Source organism: Phalaenopsis equestris, unplaced genomic scaffold (assembly GCF_001263595.1).
Source record: "Phalaenopsis equestris unplaced genomic scaffold, ASM126359v1 Scaffold199744, whole genome shotgun sequence".
NCBI classification, from domain to species: Eukaryota; Viridiplantae; Streptophyta; class Magnoliopsida; order Asparagales; family Orchidaceae; genus Phalaenopsis; species Phalaenopsis equestris.
The window spans coordinates 13,106-20,896 of NW_018219600.1; the positions used below are offsets into that span (position 1 = coordinate 13,106).

The 7,791-nt window shown below is 31.0% G+C and overlaps 1 pseudogene; it reads left to right on the forward strand.

Annotated features, from left to right (window-relative positions):
• The first annotated feature begins 3,850 nt into the window (after nucleotides 1–3,850).
• On the forward strand, nucleotides 3,851–6,986 carry LOC110035764 (annotated as a pseudogene).
• The last annotated feature ends 805 nt before the right edge of the window (nucleotides 6,987–7,791 follow it).

Consider the following 7,791-nt stretch of genomic DNA (forward strand, 5'->3'; position numbering starts at 1 on the left):
GGATGAGCCCAACATATGCTAAAGGTGAGACCAAGTTTTTGGGCATTAGTGGGTGCATTCTACAATAAATAAAAGTTGAATGCCACAAATTTCTAATTTCTCTCTCCATCTGCTTGCATTGCAAACTATATGTTTTTTCTCGATGATTGTGATTGTACTAGAAGAAATGCTTTTTTGAAGTGTGACAAAAATTGAATGTCACTAAGTCTTATAATCAATATAAAAAAGACGTATTTGGTATTCCCACCGAATAAAGAAAAGTAAGCTTTCCATCTCACAGACTCAATTACCGGTATCATTGCCATGTTGAGTACATGAAGACGTGTTATCATACAAATACGTGAAGAGGTGATGAAGACAGTAAGCTTTCCAACTCTTGAAGACAGTAAGCTTTCCAGCTCAGGGACTCAATTACTGGTATCAGAGCCATGTTGATTATCACATCTTCACGTATTTACTATGTGACCCCAAGAAATTGCTTTGTAATCACTACTGGTCGAAGACAGCCTCCAATCGTTCATGAAGTGATGAACCCCCGAAATTCGTGAAGAAGTTCTTTAATTTGTTGTATCTGCCTAGATAGATCAGCTGAAACTATAAATTTTTCGATGGCTGCTGCAGCCGTCCATTCTTCTAAAAGTAAGTTTTTCTATCTCAATGCCTTTAAAAATTTTGAAACACTCAGAGTATCACATCTAAGTAAAGTGATTGCTTCTATCCATTTTGAAACATAATCCACCGCAATCAATATATATATATTTCCAAATGAAGGCATGAATGATCCCATAAAATCTAATCCTCATGCCTAAAAAATTTCAATTTCCAAATTAAAATTTAGAGGCATTTTATTTCTTTTAGAAATGTTACCTACTCTCCGACACTGATCTCATGTTTATATATATATATATTAACATCTCTAAATAGAGGCATGGAAACAATAAAAGAAATAATTAAGGTTTAATGAAGGCAATTGCTAGAATAAATAAAAAAAAAGGATGGAAATGCGTTTGAGACTTACCAAACGACTCATAAGTATTGAAACAGTAAAAGAAATGAGTTGCATGTACCTGAAGGAGTTCTTCAAACACATCCTGAAGAGTGATGATGTCGATAACCTCTCCATCTTCAATATCCTCTGATGTATGACCCGAAGTGAGGTCGTTACCATTAGTTTGTTTCTCTAGGCCCTTATCTATGTCCACCACAAAAGTGTCATCCATTTTTGATAGTAAAAGAGTTGTCAACTTCGATTCGCCAGAAGCTTCGTTTTTTTCTTCAGGCTTGTTCTCCTTAGTGGGAGGAAGACTCCATGTTTTCACTTTAGTCTTGACAACAACAGCCATATGGTTGCTTTCCTTGACCTGAAGTGAGGTGTTACCATTAGCTTGTTTCTCTGGGCCCTTATCTGTGTCCACCACAAAAGTGTCATCCACTTTTGATAGTAAAGGAGTTGTCAACTTCGATTCGCTAGAAGCTTCTTTATTTCCTTTAGACTTGGTCTCCTCAGTGGGAGGAAGACTCCATGTTTTCACATTAGTCTTGACAACAGCAGCCATATGGCTGGCTTACTTCTGAAAATTATTTAATATAGCATGTTTACTGGGACCGTGACAAAATTTCAAGCATAAGAAAATTTATGATAATTATCATAAAAATGAATAAAAAAGTAAATTTGAGTAAATTTGAGAAACCTAGGAATTTTCTTCTTATGGAAACAACACTAACAGGCGTCTCTGTCTCAGCACGAACAGTGAGAAAACTTTTCACTTGTAGAAAGAACTTATCAAGTTAAAGTAGCCCAAAAAATGTATCACATGCATATATTCTGCTGAACAAAACAAGAAAGAGAAGTATATTGCAGCAGACGATCGACACCAACCAGTAAAAAACCAATAATGTTTCTTGGGTTTTTTTAATAAACAGGGATTCTGCTGTGGCCCCGAGTTAGAATTTTGCTAATGGCTTCCCTGTAAAAAAGCAACAAAAGATGTCTTGGGATCTAAAATTTGTTATTGCAAATCTACATTGAAGAAAAATAATACACACATTTAAATTCTTAAATAACAAACTTTTAATTTAGAGTTTCTCATTACTTGGATGAAAACTAACAACACAAAGAAAACTATTCAAATAATAATTTAATAGTTATTTACTAGAAATGCTGCAAAGAAATCAAAGCTTAAAAATTCATTCAATCAATTGAAAATTATACTGCAATAAAAATATATATTGCATTGAATCTGATAAAATATTAATCACATATACAAGTTTAAATAGATATTTAGAGAACATAAATAAATAAAATAAAAATAAATCACCAAATCAAGTTTAATGCTAGTACGAGATAACATCTCACTAAAATATCAAGCTCCAAAAGGATAAAAAATAACCATAATTTAAACAAACAATCAATATATTATGAGACTTCGAATTTTAAAGATTTCCAACAAGATACGAAATGCAAAAGCTTGACCACATAATATAGGACTTCAATATCAAACTATTTTTACAAAACACTGAAAAAGTATAGATATTGTACAAGATTCGACACTCACCAGTCCAACTTAAAATTGACATCTAATGAGAATGTTGATTCAATAGGTGTCATTGCTTCCTCAATAGTCTGTGCATTAGAAAAGAGATCTTTAAGGAAGATATTCATAAAAGAGGATATAAAATAATAAAAAACATCCATGGATAGAAGTAATAATAAATGAGTACAAATGCGAGACAAATTTTATGCTACAAAGAAATCTCATGCAGAATTGACATTGTAGCAATTTGTTTATGAAGTGTTAAAAGTGAATGTTCAAAGAGTGTAAAAATGTACAAATTAATTAGCGTTAACAATACAGTTCATCGATAAAACTAATTTTCATATGAGATTTCATAAGAAAATTCAAAAATTCATTAACCACTACTTCAAATATGGAAAAAGGGGATTCTTAATTTATTAATTTATTTTATTAGTTTTTGTTTTATCATCTAAAAAAAAATTGTTATAACACTCCACTGTCATATCAAGAGCATCACTTATTATTGTTGTTTCAACTTGGGTGAACTCCCCTCCATTATCAGCATGAAATTTTAGCACCATAAGAGAACACAACATCAGTCATCATATATGTTGATAAAATTAGTAATTAACAAATAAGCTTTTTAAAGGGAAAATAGTCTTATGTTTTTTTTTTTTTTTTTGTGAAATTAATGTACCACTTTGCTATGAATAGAAACAAGTGTCTTCAATTGAGCACGCATAAAAAGTGACAAATCATCATGTCCAAGCGCACAATCTAAAATCTGGCACGATGTTAACAAATTAAAGATGAGCTTACTCAAGTCTTCCTTAATAGAACTATGTAAAATTGTTTCCGAGAAGCAATTTGAAAAACGAAACAAAACATGTTTCTGAAACAAAAAATTTACCTTGGCACTATTGTGTCTAATAATAAAAACTAGTCAAATACAAAATAATAATAATAATAATAATAATAAAACTAAAAGGATCATGCAAGGCCTAAACTATGATTTTTTCATGCATGCCACACAACCTTATGTATTTACATATCTAACACCTAAACTATAACTTTTACATTTATGCAACCTAAAACTTTCAAATCACATAAAAAATACCAAATAAAACCTATTAAAAGTTGAAATACACCATTTTTCTGAAATAGTAAGGTGGCAGATATTTAAAAATTGAAGTTAAGTTGTTAGATATGTAAATACATAAATATTGACCGGTATTCTAAAAAATATTCAAATACCTTTCCAATTGGATAAGCTACGGGGTAGCAAATGATCATTAAAATTCGCACAAGCCGTACAAATTTTGCACATAGTTTAGATGACTGATGTTTTGTTCTCTTGTCGTGCAAAATTTGTACGGCTTGTGCTAATCTTAATGATCATTTGCTACTCCGTAGCTTATCCAATTGGAAACGTATTTGAATCATGGAAGATTAATAAGAATACCAGTCAATATTTATGTATTTACATATCTAACAACTTAACTTCAATATTTACATATATGCCACCTTACCATTTCAGGAAAATGGTGTATTTAACTTTTTAAGAGGTTTAATTTGGTATTTTTTACGTGATATGAAAGTTTTGGATGGCATAAATGTAAAAGTCATACTTTAGGTGTTAGATATGTAAATACATAAGATTGTGTGGCATGCATGTAAATATCATAGTGGCATGATCCTTTTAGTTTTATCATTATTATAATTTTTTTTGGTACTTGACTAGTTTTTATTATTAGACACAATAGTGTCAAAGTAGATTCCTTGTTTTAGAAACATATTTTGTTCCATTTTTCACATTGCTTCTCATCAACATTTTTACATAGTTCTATTAAGGAAGGCTTGAGTAAGCTCATCTTTAACTTGTTAACATCGTGCCAGATTTTATATTGTGCGCTTGGACATGGTGATTTGTCACTTTTTAGACGTACTCAGTTCAAGGCACTTGTTTCTATTCATAGCAAAAAGGTACATTAATTTCACAAAAAAATAAAAAATAAGACTATTTTCCTTTTAAAAAGCTTATTTATTAATTACTAATTTTATCAACATATGTGATGACTGATGTTGTCTTCTTTTGTGGTACTAAAATTTCAGGCTTGTAATGGCCGGGAGCTCACCTATGTTGAAACAATAATAATAAGTTGTGCTCTTGATATGACTGCGAAGGTGTGTTATAATAATTTTCTTTAGATGATAAAACAAAAACTAATAAAATAAATTAAGAATCACTTTTTCCATATTTGAAGTAGATGTTAATTAATTTTGGACTTTTTTATGAAAACTCATCGGTAAATTAGTTTTATCTATGAACTGTATTGTTGACGCTAATTAATTTGTACATTTTTACACTCTTCGAGCATTCATTTTTAATAGTTCATAAACAAATTGCTACAGTGTCAATTTTGTATGAGATTTCTTTGTAGCATAAAATTTGTCTTGCATTTGTACTAATTTGTTAGTGTTTCTGTCTATGGATGTTTTTTTGTTATTTTATATCCTCTCTTAGGAATATATTCCTTAAAGATCTTTTTCCTAATGCACAGACTGTTGAGGAAGCAACGACATCGATTGAATCAACACTCTCAATAGATGTCAATTTCAAGTTGGACTTATGAGTGTCGAAGCTTGTGCAATATTTATACTTTTTCAGTGTTTTGTAAGAATAGTTTGAGGTTGAAGTCCTATATTATGATGGTCAAGCTTTTGCATTTCGTATCTTGTTGGAAATCTTTAGAATTCTAACTCTCATAAAATAAAGTCTCATAATATATTGATTGTTTGTGTAAATTATGGTTATTTTTAATCATTTCGGAGCTTGATATTTTAGTGAGATGTTATCTCGTACTAGCATTAAACTTGATTGGGTGAATTGTTTTTATTTAATTTATTTGTGTGCTCTAAACATCCATTTAAACTTGTATATATGATTATAATTTTATCAAATTCAATGCAATATACATTTTTATTACAGTATAATTTTCAATTGATTGAATTAATTTTTAAGTCTAAATTTCTATGCAGTATTTCTAGTAAATAACTATTAAATTATCATTTGAACAGTTTTCTTTGTGTTGTTAGTATTCATCCAAGTAATGAGATTCTCTAAATTAAAAGTTTGTTATTTAAGAATTTAATTGTGTATATGATTTTTCTTCACTGTAGATTTGCATTAACAAATTCTAGACCCGAAGACATCTTTTGTTGTATTTTTTACAGGGAAGCCTTTAGCAAAATTCTAACCCGGGGCCACAGCAAAATCCCTGTTTATTCAGAAAACCCAAGGAACATTATTGGTTTTCTACTGGATGGTGTTGATCGTCTGTTGCGCTATACTTCTCTTTCTTGTTTTGTTCATTAGAAGATATGCATGTGATACATTTTTTGGGCTTCTTTAACTTGGTAAGTTCCTTCTGCAGGTGAAATGTCTTCTCACTGTTCGTGCTGAGATAGAGATGCCAGTTAGTGCTGTTTCCATAAGAAGAATTCCTAGGTTTCTCAAATTTACTTTTTTTATTCATTTTTATGATAATTATTATAAATTTTCTTATGCCTAAAATTTTGTCAGGGTCCCAGCAGACATACCTCTATATGATATATTAAATGAGTTTCAGAAGGGAAGCAACCATATGGCTGGTGTTGTCAAGTCTAAAGTGAAAACATGGAGTCTTCCTCCCACTGAAGATAACAAGTCTGAAGTAAATAAAGAAGCTTCTGACGAATCGAAGTTGACAACTCCTTTACTATCAACAGTGGATGACACTTTTTTGGTGGACATAGATAAGGGCCAGAGAAACAAGCTAATGGTAACAACCTCACTTCGGGTCATACATCAGAGGATATTGAAGATGGAGAGTTTATCGACATCATCACTCTTAAGGATGTGTATGAAGACTCCTCCAGGTAAGTCTTGAATTTTTTTTCATTCTTTTTTTATTGATTCTAGCAATTACCTTTATTGAACCATAATCATTCAAACTTTCATGAGTTGGTATGATTCTAGCTTGTATGTTAGCACTTGTTCGATATTTTTTGTGGTCTTCCCTTGCATAAATGAATATTGGAATTTGTTCGACTATATTCGAATTGTCAATACTTGGAATATTCGGGGTTTTGTCGCATTCTTGCTTGTGTTTGACATGGTTTCCTTGGAGAAGAATCTATGTTTAAAGTGAATTATTTATTATTATTATGTTGATCACGGATGTATTTGTTGTGTAGGACGAGATTGTGGATGAAACTGATGAATATGTTGATGTTCACAAAAGGTGATTGCAAATTTTTCTCTTTTTTTTTGTCTTACGCTGCATTCATCAAAAATGGTAAATAATTTGAATCGGAAAGGTGTTGTAAGTTTAATGTTTTTATCTGCAGGATACGTGTGGTTGCATCTTCAGTTGCACGAACCTGCTGCTGTGGTTGCATCTTCAGTTGCACGAGCCCATCAATTAGGAGGTTAACAAATTAAAAATCAGCAGTAAGTAACATCTCATATTTTACCTTTTATGGGAGGGATTTTGCTAATGAATAGGTATGAGTTACAAACTTTTAAATGTTGCTCTAAGTTTGCTATGAGAATTAAATCAATAAAAACAATATTGAATTAATTTTTCTTTTAAATCACTTAAAGTGTGATTAGTTTATTGGTACATCTAATGTGCCTTGACAAGTGCATGCCTTAGGAAACTTATTAGTAAGATCCTTGAAGGACTTGGTACTAAATATGTTGTGATTTTGTTGGTCATGCCTATCTGCAGGTTATTGATGATTCTACTCTAAGAGATTACATCTGCACTCATCCTTCCGGTAAAAACAAAAATGGAACATTTTTTTCTCGAGTGGAAGTCATGAATAAAGCTATGACATTGTACTGTGAAACGGAATAGCATAATTTCTCCGAGTATCATGCTTGGAGTTTTTTTTTAATCAAAGCGGCATTTACGTACAGACCCCTCAAATCATATGTATTTGCATATCTAACGCCCAAACTTTAATTCTTGCTTACATACCACTTAGGTACGAAAGGTTTACTTTGTTTGTTAAAAGTTAAAATTGTGGTATTTTTTAATTTATATGAAACATTTGGGTGGTATCAATGTAAGAAATAAAAGTTAGTTGTTAGATATGTAAATATATAGGAATTAGGTGGTGTGTATGTACTTAGCTGGTGTGTATGTAAATGTTGTTGTCTAGACATACGAGTTTTTTAGTACATTATTTGATTGTTTATACGTTTTTTTTTTTTTTTTTTTTTTTTTTT